We start from the raw sequence: 18,689 nt of genomic DNA, 5'->3' as shown, positions 1-18,689 counted from the left end.
ACCACGTGAGGAATTCCAGATCAGTCCCTGGGGTGAAATGAGGAGCAAACAAACTGCAAACCAGGGCTGGTGTTTGCTCCCTTGACACAAGTAGATGTGATATGTGTGCAGGGGTGGGATAAGGAAAGTGGATTTGGAAAGACACAGTCCATTTTAAGGATCTACCATCACAAAATAAATAAATTACAGCTAAGGTAGTGGCAAAATGCAATTTATTAATGAAAAATCAATTATAAGAAATAGACATGAAAAATAATTGTTGCGTCCATGTGGCAAAAATTACTGGAGTGAGTTGTCTCTAGCCAAATTTGTACTTTCCCCAGCACATATGGGTGGGTTTTGTTGAACAGTGGAAATCCAGCTAAGCAAACAGGTGCAGAGATCTGCATTTCCCACTGCATCCTAACATCTCATTACCACACTAGCAATTAATATTTTGCATCTCCTGATGATCAGAAGGCAGAATTTACAAGGATGAATTAATCAGCCATTGCAGAGCCTTGGAGGGGTTGATATTAGCAGGGACACTTTGCAGAAAAGGGGGAAAGGATTCCCAGATATCATAGGGCATTCCTTGAGCACGAGGGACAACATCCTCCCAGCATTTCATGGGAATTCCTCTGGAGGGATGTCAAAACCACCAGTGGGATGTCTGAATTCCTTCTCCTTTAGCCCAGCATTCACCTGCATGGAGAAGACATGATGCTGGGCCACAGGAGCACATGTCTATGGAAACTGTGATAATTTTCTTGATTTCTTAATAGTTATGATAAAACCCCCCAACATTTTCAAGTGGTAAAAATGTTCAACAGTCATAGAAACATAGAATGGTTTGAGTTGGAAGGAACCTCAAAAATCATCAATTTCCCACCCCTAGTCATGGGCAGGGACACCTTCCACTATCTCAGGCTGCTCCAAACCCATCCAAACCTTGAATCCTCTCAGGGATCCAGGGGCAGGCACAGCTCCTCTGGGCACCCTGTGCCAGGGCCTCAGCACCCTCACAGGGAAGAATTTCTTCCTGACATTTAACCTAAACCTACTCTCTTTCAGTTTGAAGCCCTTGTCCTGTCATTCCATACCCTTGCAAAAATTCTCATCCCATCTTTCTGAGACAGCGTTTTGCAGATTGGCACATTTGCAAAAAAACAGCAAAGGTGAGTGGTGTCAATCAGACAACTCCTGGTCCTAGAGAATTGCTGAAGGTGTTTGGAGAAGATGCCTCAAAGGGCAGGAGACAGCCTGAATAATTCACCCAAGGAGCCCGAGGGTTGCTGCTTTCTTCTTATTTAAACTGAAAATAATGTTTCCCTTCCCAGTGCTGCCTGAACGTGGAAGGGTCCAGAAGTGCTCTGGTCCAGCTGCAGGGTGGTGATGGAGAAGATGAGAACATGGAGGTGTCTGCTCCAGCACAGAGCAGGGAATTGCTGCTTTTCCCCACTGAGATGAAGCCAAACAGGGAAAGAACTGGGAACCAACAGCCCCGGGACCAGGACTTTCACCTCAGATGAAGCATCAGGCTCAAGGCAAAAGGTCAGCAGTTTGTACCAGGTGTAAGGTTTATAAAAGCAGAGCTTCCCACAGACCAAAAAGCTCTGTTTGTGGAGTAGGATTGGGTCAGTCCTGCTGGTTTCAGCCACTCAGATGAGACCCCACTTCTACAGTTTTGCCAACCAGATGTGGCCAATCTTGCACAGCAAAACCAGGCAGCAACAGGAGGTGCTTGGAGCCTGTCTTGGTTTGAAAGGATAGGTGTTTGCTAAGGAAGGCAGGAGTCTCCCCTGAAATGGAAAATTTAAACCCCTCCCTCCAAATTGTTATAATTTTGAAATTAAGGGGCTCTCAGGCAGAGATATGGGAGCAGGAATAAGAGTTCTTCATTAGGAAGGAAAATAAAAATAAAATAAAATAAACAATGCAGTAAAACAGTGCCAGAGTCAGACCATGCCCTGTCCCCTGTGTGTCAGGGGGTGGCACAGCCCCATCCCATGGGGGCTCAGCCCTCCTGCAGTGCCAGCTGTGGCTCTGCTGGAGCAGGGATCCTGCACAAGGGGGGAGTTTTCCTCTGCAGCTCCAGGGCTGCTGGAGATGGGCCTGGGCTCCCTCTGGCCATGCAGGGCAGCAGAAGCTGCTCCTCTGGCAATGCACTGGGCAAAGGCTGCTGTGCTGTCCCAAAGCTCAGATTGGATCCAGGTAGGAATGCTTGGCTCCTCCCCTGGGCAATGCAGCATCTCCCCATGGGATGCTGGGATTGGATCAGCCCTGCAGGGACACTCAGTGGCCATGGACAGCAGAGATCTCCTGCAGGGAGGATTGGCTGTGGGAGAGATAAAGAAAAAACTGCCCCATGAACAGAGGATAACTGCCCCAGCTCTGAGAGATGGTAAATAAAATACACATCCCCATTTCCCACCTAAGACAGGGCCCCACAGCCCAGCTCTGCAGCAGGTGCTCTGTGAATAGTTATGATCTTCCACCTCTCCACTGCACCACATTCCACCACAGCCTGGCCCAGCCTGCTCACCAGCAAGGTGAAAAGTGTCCAGGACAATCTGCAGATGGACAATGGTACTGCAGAACCTGTGCTTCCTCAGGGAAGCAGCCTGAAATGGCAGGAATACACACAGAAAATGATGCCTCATTAGTTAACATCAAAAATTCCTCTGAAATAATAATTTTTTACTCATTGCCTGTTAAATTAAATTCAGACATGCCTGTAGTGACATTTGGGTCTGCGGGAAGAATTGTTGTTCAGTTAAAAGAGAAGCCAAACACCATAAAAATAGAAATGTATACAGCAAAATTCCACCTGTTCACTCCAGATGTTTGCAGTCACTCACACATCTAAAGGCTCAGTAAAGAGAGCTAATGATGCTTCAGAATATCTTAATACCTGTTCCTGCATCCCTTAAAAACAGAGCTGCTCTGGCAGGGTTAGAAGAAGGGATGCTGCTAAAAACCCTGCAGGGATCACACTGCCCTTGTGGCATCCTACAGCTTGAATGGGCCTGGGGATCCAAGATTTGTGCAATTCTCCAGGGATCTGCCCTGAATTCCTGGTTTAGCAAAGAGAAGGATCTCTGGATTAATAAGAAGAACAGAATGTGGAGCTCAAAAAGAAAGGTGGCTCCTATGAATGGGAAGTGCAGCTCTCCAAAATATGTGCTGAAAAGCCAAATACCACCTTCCACTCTCTGTGTTTGCTGCTTCCTACAGCAGGGGCCAGTTCCATAAATGTGTGTCCATCCAAGGGCAGCTGCTCTCACAGCTGATTTCAAATTCTCTGGGTAATTTATTTATTACCAGTGTTGTTCATTGCTACACTTCCTTAGCAGGGTAGCATTGCAGAGCTGGGAATCAAAACCTTTCCTTGCATGGGAATGGTTCCTGACTTAAAGATCATGTTCTGAGCTCCCAGGACTTGCAGAAATCCTGTGCAATTAAAGAAAAACCAGTCAAAGAAGCTCTTCTGCCAGCCTGGGAACTGATGAAGTGGCATTCCTACAGATTTATACACCCAAATCCCCAGTCCCTTCCCATCAAACCTTTTGTGCTGAAACTTCCTTTTATATTCTCCATGACTTCAACATGGACATTCCCAACAGGAAAATTACAAAACATTTAGAAAAATTTAGCATCTCTTGCTGAAATTTGGTTGAAATTTGGCCTCAGATCTTAAGACTGCAGTTGTTTGAGGGAAAAGGCACAGTTCAGCATTGGTTTTGGGAGCAGGACTTGTCCCTGGAGTCAGAGAGGAATTTTGCTGGCTCACCAGGAGGTTTCACTTCCAGAGCAAAGGACTCTGCACTTGGAAAGCCTTGCCCACTCTTCAGGCTTTGGGGAGCAGTTGAGGAGTGAGTCTGAGCCAGTGTAACACATTTCTCCTGGATCTCTTGCCTCCAGGATTCCAAATGGCCCCTGCAAAGCCAGAATCCTTCCTGCTCCAGCCACTCCCAATGTCCTCTGACCATCTCAGGTATTTTTGTATTCCACAATTCCTGACTTAGTGCATCTGGATTGCCCTTGAAATACATCAGCACTCAATGCCCAAAGCCAGAGGACACCAGGATGCAGGGCCAGGAGGATTTCAAGAAGCAGCTGCCCCTCTTTGTAAGGACACACAAAATACCTTCATCAGTGCCTTGTGAAGAAAAAACACAGTTTTTTCACCCTGATTTCTTCTGTGCTCCTGACCATGGTCCTGCAAGGGTCAGACACAAAGCTCTGAGCTTTGGTGGGAGCTGCTGGGACTGCTTTGGGCAGAGCAGAGCAGACAGCAGGAGCAGGAGGAGGAAGAGGAAGGTCGTGTTCCCTTCCTCTGCCTCTGCTCCTCAGCACACACTCTGCCACAGCTCTTCCACAGGCTGTGCACAGGGACCAGGATTTGGGCATTCATTAATAGGATTATTTCCTATGAATTTCTTCTTCCCCTTTCCATAGGATGCTCTCTGAGAGCAGTAGGTTTGACTTCCCTTCCTTAAAGCATTTGCAGGACCTGGGACGTGGCCATCACCCCATTAATACCCTCTGATAAGGGGCATGTTCTCAAATTAGGGTAAGCACAGCAAATTATCATCCCCCTCACCCCACAAACTGAGAAACCCCCATGACCAAACACATCTCCCACACCCTGAGGCTGCCCCCAGACCTGGATACTCCCTGGGAAAAGCGGGATGGGATCCCAGTGTTGTGCCTGGCGGGTGGTTTGTGGGCACTAATTTCTCCCCCAGGTGGGATTTTGCCAAAACCCAAGGTCTGAAAGGCTCAGCTGTGTGGAGAAGGAGCAGCTCAAGCCAAGGAGGCACTGAGTACCTTTGCTGCTGCTCTGGTCTCAGAATCTCTTTCCTTCATTATCGTAATGCAGCCTTTCATGTGATTTCTCTATGTAACCGATAATGTTCTTGAGCTTGCATTTCACAGGAAAGGTTATTTTTGAAAAGAATAAAGAAAATCCTTATCAACCTACATGCTTGTTGTAGGAATGCCAACTCTCTTATAAGTGCAGGTCCATCCATTCCTTTATTTTGATGTAAAAAAATCTCCTGGCCTGCAACTACAACATGTAAGAGGCATTGCAGGCAGAACTTGATCTCATCTCACTCTGAAGACAGCGGGGCCTTTCTCCCCCAGAATAAATCCCAAACAAGCCCCCCTCCTGCTCCCAGCTTAACTGGCAGCTTCAGCAACAAGAGATAAACTTCAACCTACGTTTTCTTTCCAAGCTTAGTCGTTCATTACTTTTTTTTTCCTCCCACACCTGCCTTGATCCCCTGCAAGAAGCAATTACCCAAATGATATTGTGGCTGGGGATAACTAAATATCCCTCCTGATACAAGGCACTGATATCACAGTGGCTTCTACAGGTCTCAACAGATTTTGTGCAGCATGCCTCAAAATAAAAGGGCCCTCCTCCTAAGTGGTCTTTGAACCTGCCCCCTGTTAAAAGCACAGCTTGCAGAAAGGAGAGAGAAAATGGCAAAATCTCAAGCCTGGAGCATTTGGACCAAGTGCAAATCCCTAAGAAAGGTAAAATACTCGGTTATTTGACAGTTCATAAATGTTGAGGAGTCCCTGTCCTTGTTTAAGATTATTGGAGGATGAAGAAAAGGTTCAAACTCTCAGACTTTCTTTCAGGACAGATGCCTCCCACCCACAAAAATCACATTTCTGGGACAGATGAGCTCCCAAACAGAAAGCATTTTTTAAACAACTCTCTATTTTTTTGCACTGCCAGAGGATACAAGTTAATTTCCAGATGAGTGTGGGGAATCCAGGTGCCATTGGGCAAACACCATTCACCAGGAACTCCCCATGGCAAAGTCTGCCCTGAAGGGAACTGGAGGGGATTCCAGAATCCTGGAATGTTTGGGGTTGGAAGGGACCTTCAAGGCCATCCAGTTCCAAGCCCCTGCCATGGGCAGGGACACTGGACCAGGCTGCTCAGAGTCCCAGAAATGTACAAAAGGTGTCTGGAGGAGGTCATCACTTATGGCTGCAGATCTGAGCTGCCAGCCCTCAGCAGAGGCAGCGTGGTGAGTGGGAAAAAAGCAAAACCTGCTGAAGGGCCAAGGCATAGATTTTCTGTAATTAGCAGCTGATGCCCATTGATTTTTGAAATAGCAACTCTTTAAAATGAAACAGGTTGCACAATGGTCCCGGCAGCCAGGGAAATGTGCCTGAGCTCCAGTGACAGACAGAAGTGCCACCAGCAGGGCACAGAGCAGCACTGAGGTGTGCCCCCAATGGAGCAGGGGCGGCCTCTAAAACCCCCTCCACTCCAGACCAATTTGTGCAAATAAACACCAACATCTCCGAGGCTTGATTGACTGAAGTCAGTGAGAATGTCTCTGCTGACTCCACTGGGCTCCAGATAAGGTTCTTCAGTTCAGCAGCTTCCAAAATGCATCTGCTTTTCTGATTTAGTGCTATTGTTTGATGCAGGTCAAAACCAAACGAGCCTTAATTAGCTGCAAACTCAGTTCCCCGTGTTTACAACATCCTGGTTCACAGTTCTGTGCTCCATTCTGGTATGGCCAACCAGCTGTGAACCCTGCCTGCTCTTAAAATACCTGTTTGTCTCACTGACCACAAAACTGCATTTCTAAATCCTCACATAATCAAAGGTACACTAAAAATAGAGGAAATTCTTGCATATCAGGACAAGGAAAAAATGCGCGCAACTTCTTTGCTCACTGATGCAACCAAAACACCCAGGAGTTATTATAATGTGCATTCCCTTGACAGAGACTTTTATTTCATGCAAATTACTATGATTAAGATTCGAATGCTTTTTTTCCATTTTCGCACATTACTTAATCAATGTGAAGTACTGTGTAAAAATTGCATCTCTTCATAACAGTGATTTTGACCAAGTCAAGTGTTGCTGCTAGAATCCTAATCCAGACTTGTGATTCAATTATCATTTAGAGACTTTCTAAATTCAAATTAAGTTTACAAAAAGAAAAAAAAAGAAGAAGTTAACATCAATATGGATAATTTGTAAGTTTTATCAAAACAGCTTCCTGTTGCAAGGGAATGCAAAACATGTTGGATTCTTTCTGTTTCATTTACTTCTTTAACTAAACGTGAAAAATATACAGTGCTGCATGGAATGTGAGCATTAAAATTTGTACCCTGGGACACTTCTTGCTCATATTGCATTGTTTATAGTTTATAGGCAGCCATCCTGAGAGCTTGAGAGAATATTTAAGCTCTGGATTTGGGCATCTGATTGAAACAACCACATTACCACAACTTCATGAGCTGTCTGTTCTTCAGCTGAGTCCCAGAAATTCACCTCATAACCCAGAGTGGGTGTCTCAGAGCTACAACTACTTAAAAAAACAGGTAAAATCTGTTAAAAATCTCCCTGCTCTTGGTAGTTTACATTAAAATTTAGATGGAATATGCATGTACATGCTGCAAGCTGCCCATGAACTGCAATAATCTCATCATTTCCTGTGTTCTTATGCAGTCAGGTGAAATATTTCATGTTTTTTGCGGGGGATAAATTCACTTTGGGCTGCTCATGGGTGTGAAGGTCAGTGAACACCATGACCTCTTCCACATTCATGGAATCACAGAATGGTTTGGGTTGGAAGGAACCTTAAAGCTCCTCCCATTCCGGCCCCTTGCCATGGGCAGGGACACCTTCCATTATCCCAGGCTGTTCCAAGCCCTGTCCAGCCTGGCCTTGGACACTTCCACATATGCAATTCATGCAACTTGGCACTGAAATTCCTCCCTCAAAGCCAGCACTGCTGGTAGCAAGCACTTTTGGGAAATAAACCCCCAGCTACTCAACATAAAGAATCCAATCAGTGGAGGAGTTGCTACATCCCTTGGCCCCAGAGATAACACAAACTATTCTGGAGAGCATTAGCCTGGAATGCTTAATATAACGCCTCTAGATTTCACAGGCTAGCTAGAAAATTACATTTGCATTAATGGTTTGGCTAATTATTCTCCTACAGCCAGCTAGAAAGGTTACCTGGTCTCTCAAATCTGGTATGTATCTAGTATGCTAGCAATTTCCCTTCCTTTTCATTCCTCACAGGACAGAAATTAGACATTGTCATTCCATATTATTTGCAACATGTTGACATTATAATTTAAAAGGATGCAGCAGTCCTGAACAGCTGGAGAGTAATCCTGAACAATCCTTGACAGTTTCCTTTGGAGGATGAATGCCCCTCCCTGGAGAACTGCACACTCTCTTATTTTAAACTAACAGCTAATTTTAGACAGTTTGCCCTCTCAGAAATGCACGCCACAGAGACTTCTCTACATGGTGAACAGCAGTGACCAGAGATAAGCACCCACACAGAAAAAAGAGAGAGCTCTGAAATAGATTTTTTTTTTCTTTTTTTTTCCTCTTCTAAGAGACATGACTTGTTTGCTGGATTGCCTGGTGGAGCCAAGGAGGGGCTCTGGTTGCTGAGCCAGCCCTCCCTCGTGCTGTGCTGAGCTGAAAGCTCCTTGGATCCCACACACACTTTGGGGCTGCTGTGGTTTGCTGCTCCTCAGAGACTCGAGGAATTGGTTTAAGAAGAGGGGATGTTTTTTCCTCCCCCAGATATCCAACAAGCTCAGCCCACTGGGGTTGGAAGTCCTTGCTCCTGGCAGGGAGCAGGAAGCAAACCTGCAGCAGGGTCAGGCTTTATTTCTGTCTCTCACAGGTCTTGGGGGCATGGAGGGATGGAGGCATGAGCCAGAAAAAGACCTTGGAAGGTGGAAAACAGCTTCATATGGCTTTGCCTTGTGGGCTGTTGGGAGAATGGAGGAATGGGAGCTGGGGATTCTTGTCACAGACATCTTTTATGGAAAATCCTTTCCTTAGGGTTTTTCCTCCTGAGAAGCTGAGAGGCCTCAGGAGCAAAATGTAACCAATGATTATCTGCTGCTGTGGAATGCAACAGGTGCATCTGGGATTGGGCTCATGTGGTTGTTTCTAATTAATGGCCAATCACAGCCCAGCTGGCTCAGACTCCCTACCCGAGCCACAAGCCTTTGTTATTCATTCCTTTTTTTTCTATCTTTAGCCAGCCTTCTGATGAAATCCTTTCTTCTATTCTTTTAGTATAATTTTAATATAATATATATCATAAAATAATAAATCAAGCCTTCTGAAACATGGAGTCAGATCCTGTTCTCTTCCCTCATCCTCAGACCCCTGTGAACACAGTCACAGATTCTCCTCCTGCTGTGCCCATGGAAATGTGCTTGTGTCTTTAGCCAGTAATACCTCGATTTTTTTTTCTTTTCATCTTTCCTTTTTATTTTTTTTTCTCTTTTTTCCCCCTCAAAATCCTGACTTCACATCATGATGCTCCTGGGGCATCCCAAAGATAACGGCTTGCAGATCAGACATCAGCCAGGTGACCCCTTGGTCAGACCTGTGGGGTACTTTGGGTTCAGCTCAAGGGTCAGCAAAAACTGCTGAAATGATTCTTGCTTTATTGTGTGTGGGGTGGCCTGAACAGGAGCAGATTTGGCTGGCAGGAGTGATGGCAAGGACAAAGCAAGAAGCACAGCAGAAGTGTCTCTGTGGTCAGGGGAGCTGGAGGCACTGCCCACACAGAGGGAGCTCTCCCAAAAAGCTGCTTCATGTTTTTGCTCTTTTCTCTCCTGGGTACAACAGCAAGAGCACAGAAGGGCTGAAGGGATAAATACTTCTGGGCCATGAACTGAGGAGAAGCCCCCTCTGCTCAAATAGGTGCAGGGCTGGGTCAGAGCTGGTTGTGCTCAATCTCATTTTCTCTAGATTTGCATCAGTGTCTGGTCACTGCTGATGGAATCCTGCTTTGCTGGGACCACTGAGAGGCTTCATGCTGGCTCTGGTGGGGCTGTGCTCCAGCCTCTACCCTGTGCAAAGTCTTTTCCATGCTGCACAGCTCCTCTTGGGAGCAGTTCTGCCTTTTCAGAGCAGGAACCGCTGCTGGCTGCAGGATAAAACTGTCTGGAGCTGGGCTGTGCTGGATGATGTGCCCTGGGATGTCAAGGGGAAAATCACCACTGGCTTCAAGGACAACAGCTTGAGGTCCCTTCTTCAGCTCTCTGTCATTCAGGAGTTTGCATCATGGCTCCTACCAGATAAACATTTCTATCAAATGAGGATAGTGCTCCAAAGAAGAAAGTCTGAGAGAAAAAAAAACCAAAAAACCAGAAATATTTTCTGGTTCTTTTTTCTCTAATTAAGAATCACTTCCCTCACCTCTCAAAAATCTAATCTGGGTGTTATACTTTTCAGGAAGAGAATACTTCCCTTGCAGAATTTAGAGCAGAGAGCTTAAAAATCCAAGTATTGGACTCAGGCGATTTAAAAAACCATTTCACTGTCTTTATTCTGTAGTTGGAGAAGCCAAGAAGCCATGCAAAACAAAACCCTGTGAATGTAAGAGACTGAGTGGAGTGATAAAAACCCACTTCTGCAAGGTCTGTGTGGGGAGGACTTGCTCTCAAGAGTGATGCTGTTCCTGTGAAGAAACATTTGCAGGCTCCAAGCCCCCAGTAAAGCTGGGCAGATGCCTTGGTTTGAAAAGCCAGGTGTCTGCTAAGGGAAGCAGGAGACTCCCTTGAAATGGAAAATATAAACCCCTTCCCTCCAAATTGTTATAATTTTGAAATTAAGGGGCTCTCAGGCAAAGATATGGGAGCAGGAATAACAATAATTTTCTTTACTAGGAAAATTAAAAGTACAAATGCAGAGGAGAAGTCAAGACTCATTCTCTTTTCCTGAGACATTCATTGCCCTAAAAGCCAGAGTCTGAGCTGTGTTTTTCACTGAGGACCAGGTGCACCCAGCTAAGAGAGGAGCAATTCCCCTGTGCACAGAAATGGAAGAGACAGTGAAGGAAATTCATTATCCTGGGTCCTTCCAAACTCATTCTCAAGCAGTTGTTAGAAATGTGAGCTCAGCCATTGCCTCTCCAGAAAGAATAAGATAAAACACAATGAAATGGCTTAGCAGAGTTTTTGAACCCTGATATCCCTATTGATTTTCCATGGACAGCAGGCAGTGATGGACAGCAATAGCACAGTGCCCTTGGGTTGGTTTGCTTATACTGAGATGCAGAATGTGTCTAAACGAGTCCAGTTTTACTAGAAATTGTCCTCTGGAGCAGAAGTCACCCTTGTCCATCACAATCCCTCAGATCAGCCCCCACCCCATTATTCTCCTTTGAGTGTGGAGTTGACACAAATCTGTTTAAAAACCTCTGATGTGACCCAGGAATTCCAGTGGGAACCATAAGCAAACCAAGGTGTGGGTGAGCCCTGCAAACTCTGCTCTTTAAATGACCTTGAGATCCTCTCCTTATTTCACACAGGCCTTTCCAAATCATTCCTGGGACAGCCTGGTGGGGAGAAACCAAAGGTGTTGGGTGGAAGAACGGCTCATGGGAAGCAGAAGAAAATTCCTGCCTGAGAGCTCCTGAACCATGACACCCTCAGGGGGTTCTTCCAGAACATCATTCCATGCTCTCATCCTGTGACTGGAGGCCTCCTGGAGCCGGTGGACCCTGCTAGGAGAGCAGATTGCTGAGGTGAGGCTTTCTCCTGCAGTTTCTAATGTCTGAGTGTGCAATGAGAGACATGGACAATTCTGCGCCCAAATACCCATCCCCAAATCAAGGCTGGAACTAAATGGCAAAGAAAAACTGTATCTCCCCCTGTCCTCAGCTCTTCCCCAGGGATAGACCTGTTTTTATCTGTGAAAATGCATTCTAACATGCCTTTGAAGAAGACCTCTCCTGGCTTGCTTCATCCACTGGCAACAGAATCCATCCCTATCCACCCAGGGCAAAAACAAAACATTAAAAAAAAAACTTTCCTTATTTTCTTTCCCCTGCACATTTTCAATTAAAATAGATTTATTCAAGCTATACTGAATGTGCCACAAATCTCTTTGCATGGTTAAAGTTGATTAATTGGGGCAGGAAGTGAAAATTAAGAAATGTCAGCAGCTCACAGAGCACAAACGGCCTCTCCCAGGCCTTGTGGGTGATGGAGCACCAGCAGAGGAGCTGGAGCTGGCTCTGCCTGGAGGAGAACAGCCTCCTTCACCTTGGGTTAAACACTCAAGAGCAAAGCTGGGGTGTGGGGGGAGGAGGCTGGCCTCAAAATAATGTGTGTATAATCCTCAAGATAATCAATTTCTTACAGATGTTTTGTAAACTTCCGTGTTCGAGAGCGCAAGCCATAGTACTTTCTGAATCCCCAGGGGTTGTGCTTGATATCCATTTGTTATTTCCTAATGCTATTCAATCTTTTTTCCCCTTGTTTTTTTTATTTTATTTTTTCTTTTCTGAAGCTTGCAGCAATAAGCCTGAGCCTCGCATCAGCAGTTGCCACTGCCCCTGCCATTCCTCAGTGAACTTTGCACGTGTTTCCATATTCCTTCCCTTACACTCCCCATAAAAGCATTATCAGGGAAATTCAAAAGCGAGCAGAAAACTGGCATAGCTAATTTAGGCTAATTAGTATGGCAGAAGCTGAGTCTTCTACTTCAGAGGTTCCCATGCCCTCCCATGTCCCCACCTGATCGCCTTGTCCAGCAGCAAACCCAGGAGGCAGCTCCAATTATATCATAACCTCTTCAAACACCAAGCCACTCAAGCTAATTTTATCCTATTAAACAGACTGAAGGATTCAGAAGAAAGGTTCTCCCCCAAAAGCTTCAATTACCAGTGTCCCTGATTACCATCTTTACAATCCTATATGCTACAGTTAAATACTTTTTTCCTTAGTGTTGCTTTCTTGATTTAGATGAAAAGCTAGTATTAAGAGCATGTCTTTTCAACTCAAGCAAGTGACATTCATAAAAAAAAAGAAAAGGAAAAAGGAAAAGAAAAAAAAAGGAGCCTCTCTTGTTATTAGCATGTTTAATCAAAGTCAAGTTTAGAACCGTTCAAAGACAATGTAACTGGGGAAATGTAAACATCCCCTCACATCCAGTGGCATTTAAAGCAGCCACAGGTAACTGCCAGGACCAGCAGTGATGGCCAAAAGTGTCAGGGCTAGAAGGAAAATAGAATATAGAAAGAAAACAGCAGGATCTCCTGAGGAAAGGAAATGTGGAATGGTGCTGGGATTAAATCCCACATCACTAATCAACAATAAAGGCAGAAAACAGCCCCCAAGGAGCTGGGCTGGTTCATCCTCCCTTGCAGCAGCACAGGGTGACCCTGGGCACACCTGGCCAAGCACACTCACCTGGGTCACAGGTGTGCCTGGCCCCAGTCCCAGGGTGGCCTCCAGTCCCCACTCTCCATCCCTGTGGCTGCCCTGAGGGCCAGGAGCCCACTGGAGAACAGCTGGAGAACAGCTGGAGAACAGCTGGAGAATAGCTCCCAGTGTGCCTGGCCAGTGCCTCCTCCCAGGGGGCTGCAGCCTTGGCTGCTGCTGCTACAGTTCAAATAATTCAGGCTGTTATTTTTAACAACAGAGGGGAACATGGAAAATAAATAAATATATATATTTTTTTTTATATATACATATATATATATATATATATATATGTATTTTCCATGTCCCCTTCTGTTGTAGAGGGGAATATATATCTATATCTATATCTATATCTATATCTATATCTATATCTATATGTGTGTGTTTATGTATACACACACACATGTATATGTATATATATATACACATATATACATATATACACAGATATACATATATATACATATATATGCCCACACAGACATACATACATATATGTGTGTATATGTGTGTGTGTGTATATATATATATAGTGTGTATATATATATATCTATATATATATATATATATACACATACATACATATATGTGTGTGTATATATATATGTATATATATATAAACTGAACCTGGGGGAAGTTCAGCTGCTGGCAGTACCATTTATGTGGTATGGTACATGGTATCTACTGAAAGCATTTATGTGGAAATGAGGATCATGAGGATTTTTATCACCTGGGAACTTCAGCAGCACAAACCATAACAAAAACACATCTAGCATTTTTAGAAGGAACACATCCTTTGCCTTCCCCAGCTAGACTAATTTTGCTTATTCCTCCTCTTCCACTGGCAGTAATTGTTTCAAACACACTCACAGCTTAATATCCTTGTTTTCTTTTGGGTCATCCCATCTTGTTAGCTCCCAGCCCTTCACAGGCTGGAGGCATTTGGGGGTTGGATTTCACTGCTGATCTACTCCTCCTTGCAGTTGAAAATGAGCATTTTTCTTTTCCTCTAGAAGCAAACAAACAAACAAACAATTTCTGTCGTTTAACAGAAATTGAATGAGTTTCACCCAATTGCCCACACTCCGGGTGATAGGGAGGTGCTATTGTCTGAGGACAATGATTCTCATGCAAATGAAACAACAGCTAAACAAGAATCCTCCCTATCTCTGTTTGGGCCAATTTTCTTAGCGTTTCAGCAGAGCTTAATCTGTTGGCAGAAGTGTTTAGGCCCATTAACAGCTAAAGTCACAGAGTCCACAACTCACCCTGCTGACAGTAAACACGGAATTTGAGGAATGGCCTTTAAACAATGGCTAAGCCACAAACCATTTTGTCATCAAATGCTGTGAAAGGCATACGGGCTGATGATTTTCTTCCTTGGGTTACAGCGATTTGAAAGCCCCCGAGTGCCCAGCACCCTCCAGGCTTGAGTTACAGCTGTTTTATTTGCCTTTCCAGCCCCGTGCTGCAGGTGTGCTGCCCACGAATTACTCATTCCAGGGCTTCATATTATTTATTTGTGTTGACTTGGGGGCCAGGGCCACCCTGTGCTCAGGACAACACCAAGCTCTGTGTCCTGCAGGGCAGATTCCTGGATTTAATTGTGTTCAGGGAATCCTGTGCCCACATCCTTGCCTAAAAATCCCCCATTGCTGAGGAACTTTAAGATCCCTTCCCATCCTATGACTCTGTTCCTGTGGAAAAGACAAAATTTATCAAGGGGGAGAGAAATTTAGAGTAATTTCGGAATAATGAATTGATAAGTAAAACCCATAAGGCTGGAATCCTGGCAGCTAGAATGGGGATGAGGATGGGGATGAGGATGGGGATGGGGATGGGGATAGGGATGGGGATGGGGATGGGGATGGGGATGGGGATGGGGATGGGGATGAGGATGAGGATGGAGATGAGGATAAGGATGAGGATGGGGATGGGGATGGGGATGGAGATGGGGATGGGATGGGGATGGGGATGGGGATGGGGATGGGGATGAGGATGGGGATGGGATTGAGGATGGGGATGGAGATGAGGATGAGGATGAGGATGAGGATGGGGATGAGGATGAGGATGCTGGGGCTGCTCACCCGTGTTTCCCAGTGAGAAACTCTTCTGGGCAGTGCTGCAGGAAATAAATTTGAACCCCGCTGCCTGAATGGCACCTGAGTTTATCCCCTTTCCCTGGGGGAAGAAGCACCAAGGGATGGCAGATTGTTGGGATGTTGGGGGACACAGGACAGATGATGGACTTGGACCTGGTTAACATAAGAGATTTGATAACAGGATGCCTTGGCAAAAGCAAATGGAACTTTGAAAATTAGACCTAGATTGCAAGAAGATTCATCCCCATCTCTCTCCATCACCGACAGCAGATGGCTGCAACCCAAAAGACTTTTTCCAAACTTCCCTGGAGTTGTTTGGAGGATTCACCTCTGGAAACTCACGATGCCAACCCCATCTGCCTCCCAGGCACTTTTCTGGTTTCTCCCCAGGACAAACCAAAGAACAGGGAAGGGAGGAGAGGAATGAGGAGCAGGGCAGGTATGGAATGTTCCAGCTGCACACCCAGCTATCCCCTGCTTTGATTTGTTCAGGCTCCATTCAAACTGCATAGCATCCACCACTGCCATGAGGAATCCCCATCAGGGACAGCAGGGAATGAGAGAGAAGGAAGGGGAAAAAAAAGGATGGAGTGGGAGAGAGTTGGCTGTGTCTGGCACCAGCATGGAGACCTCTTCATCATTCCACAGCTCTGGAATGCCACATTTCCCTCCTCCATCTCTGGCATTCATTGCCATTCAGGGCAGGTGAAAACACGAGGTTATTTTGGTATGGTGACTTCTGAGCAACACTTTGGCAATTCCTTGCCCCAGCCTTGGTGTAGGTTGGTCCAGAGCAACAAAACCACATTTTTTTCCCAGTTAATTAGTTCTGCAGCAAAGATTCTGGGGTTTGTTGGAATATAAGTGAAATGAAATGAAATTAAATGAAATAATTAAATTAAATTAAACAAAATTAGAAGTGAAAAAATTAGTAATATAAAATACACTTATTAAAAAAAAAAAAAAAAGTAAAATTAAGAAAGCTTAATGGCCAAATTTTTCTGCCCTTCCAGTTTTTTAAGTAGATGCTACAGTGCTTCATGGAAGTTTTTTAAAATGAAAAGGTATCAGTCAGTCGATTAAACCATGTTATTCCTTGATGCCAGATTTGTTTCATTTATATCTTTAGATCACCACGGTTACAGTGACACTGCTGCCAACTGCTAATTAAATGTGGGAGGAAAGGTTTGTGAGGCTTTTTTTTACAGATGGCAATTGGGAACTGCTCTGGTGCTGCCAGTACCAAGCCATAGGTGAGACCAGAAATGGATTTTTTCCATTTTTTCCTTCTGTACAGTTGTGAGTGATGTGGTTCCAAACAGCCTCACCTGTGTGAGGAGGTGGCTGCTGGGTGTGGCGTTGGCTGGTGGCACAAAAACTCATCCCAGCTCCTGCTGTGGTGGCCCCATCCCACCTCTCAGCCCCTCATAGGAGCATTTAGCTCCAGCTTTTCCCTGACTCCAAGCTGATGTGAACAGATGGAGAGGCTGGGCATGAATTATATGAATGAGAGTTGGAAGCACAAGGAAAGGATGAAAATTAAGAGTTTAGCACAGAGCAGACACCTTTACCAGCAGCACCAGGACCACAGGGATGTATTTTCCCAGAAGAGTGTGACAGCAGCACTCCACAAAGTTCACTTTTTGCTGGGCTGAAAGCTCTTTTCTCTATTTTTAACATACTACACAGCCCCTATAATTCCCAAAATACCAACCAGAAATACTCCTTGGTAACAAAGTGGAGTTTATGCAGCAAGCAAGCCTTTGGATCTACAAGGCAGCATCAAAGAGGGGATCTAATGAAATTTTAAAAAGGAACAAGCCATAAAACTCAGATCAAAGACTCTGAATCGTTTTGCTTATTTCTGACAGACCTGAACATTTCTTGGGAGAGTTTCTTCTAAAAGAAATAAATAAACCACCCTCTTAAAGCCACAGCAGGACATTGCCCCATACATTTACATAAATATACACACACACACTTATATATACAGATAAAATGCCCACAGACAATCAGTTTGCAAGATTTGATTCTGCAAGACTTTGCTCAGGATGTCTGGATTTGGATGTGGGAGAGGAGCCCAGAGTGCCAGGCTGAGCTGGCCAGAATGAGGAGGCACAGCTGCCTCATCTGGCTTAGCAAGACATTTATAAGGTACTGAACTCAGGGTGCACGGCAGAGATGTTGAATCAATCATGAAATTTAATTTATTAGAATTATCAGACAGACAAGAAAAATCCGACTTGTATTGAGCGTGCAAGGACATACCATCCAATTTGGAAGTTTTCGCTCCCCTTTTAGGAATTCAAAAGATTTCACAGCTTTCCTTTTTTAGGGGAAGGTACAGATTGAAGCTGGATATCTTGCTGGAAAAGTATTTCTTCTTCTGGGTGTTATCAGAAGTGACAATGATCTCAGCTTAGTCCCAGCTAATCAGAATGTGCAATCGGACACCGCATGGTGTTTCTGCCTGCAGGTGAGGCCAGAATTAATACACCTGAGTGATCCAGGGGCCTTTGGTGGGCAGTAGAACCCTCTGCCCATGGCCAAGGTTCTCTGCTGCAAAGGGAGGCAGAGATGGGCTCAGAATTCATCTCTCCATGGACAGGGTTTCATCGGAAACATGGGGTTCCAGTTTTGGGGAGCACTAGGATCTCCTTCCCGGTTACCTGAACCCAGCCACTCAAACTTGGCAAGCCCAAACTTTCACCCCAAACGCGAGCATGGCATGAATGGAGCAGTGAAAGTTAATCAGCATCATTAAATCTGTCAGAGCAGCAGGTTATTAAAATCACCACCATTCACTCTTGGAAATGGGAACAAAAAATTATGCCCTGGCTTTCTGAGCCTGTTTGTCTTGTTTTCCCACACTGCTCATGAATTACTCCAGTATATTACAATGTCCTCTATCCATCTTCATTAGCATTGTGAGCAAATTGTATTGGGCTGTAATGCAGCGTTTTTTTGTATTTTTTTTTTTTTTTTGGTATTGTACAAACATACACGGTGTACAGAAAATGGGCAATTTAATATGAAAAGAATATTGTGCCTCAGAATTTTTATTTTCTAAACAGTCATTTCAGTTGGGAATTATTGCACGATTTGTGCATAATTTCTCATGGATAGTTATTTAAATATAAATAGGGAAAATATGTAAGTCCATATGGCGGCTATCTACCCTTTCTTGATGCCTCTCCATATTTTTAATAGTGCAATAAACAAAAGATAAAAACATCTCTAAGCCACACACTAGTCAAAAGAAGATAATTGTGCCTCTATGTGTTTATTGTAATTTGAATGTGCTTCAATTAACTTTCCTCAATATTTCCCAGTTCTTTTAAAAGAAACTTAAATTGGTTTTTA

Source organism: Agelaius phoeniceus, chromosome 6, assembly GCF_051311805.1.
Source record: "Agelaius phoeniceus isolate bAgePho1 chromosome 6, bAgePho1.hap1, whole genome shotgun sequence".
Lineage (NCBI taxonomy): Eukaryota > Metazoa > Chordata > Aves > Passeriformes > Icteridae > Agelaius > Agelaius phoeniceus.
Note: the sequence above shows the minus strand (reverse complement) of the source record.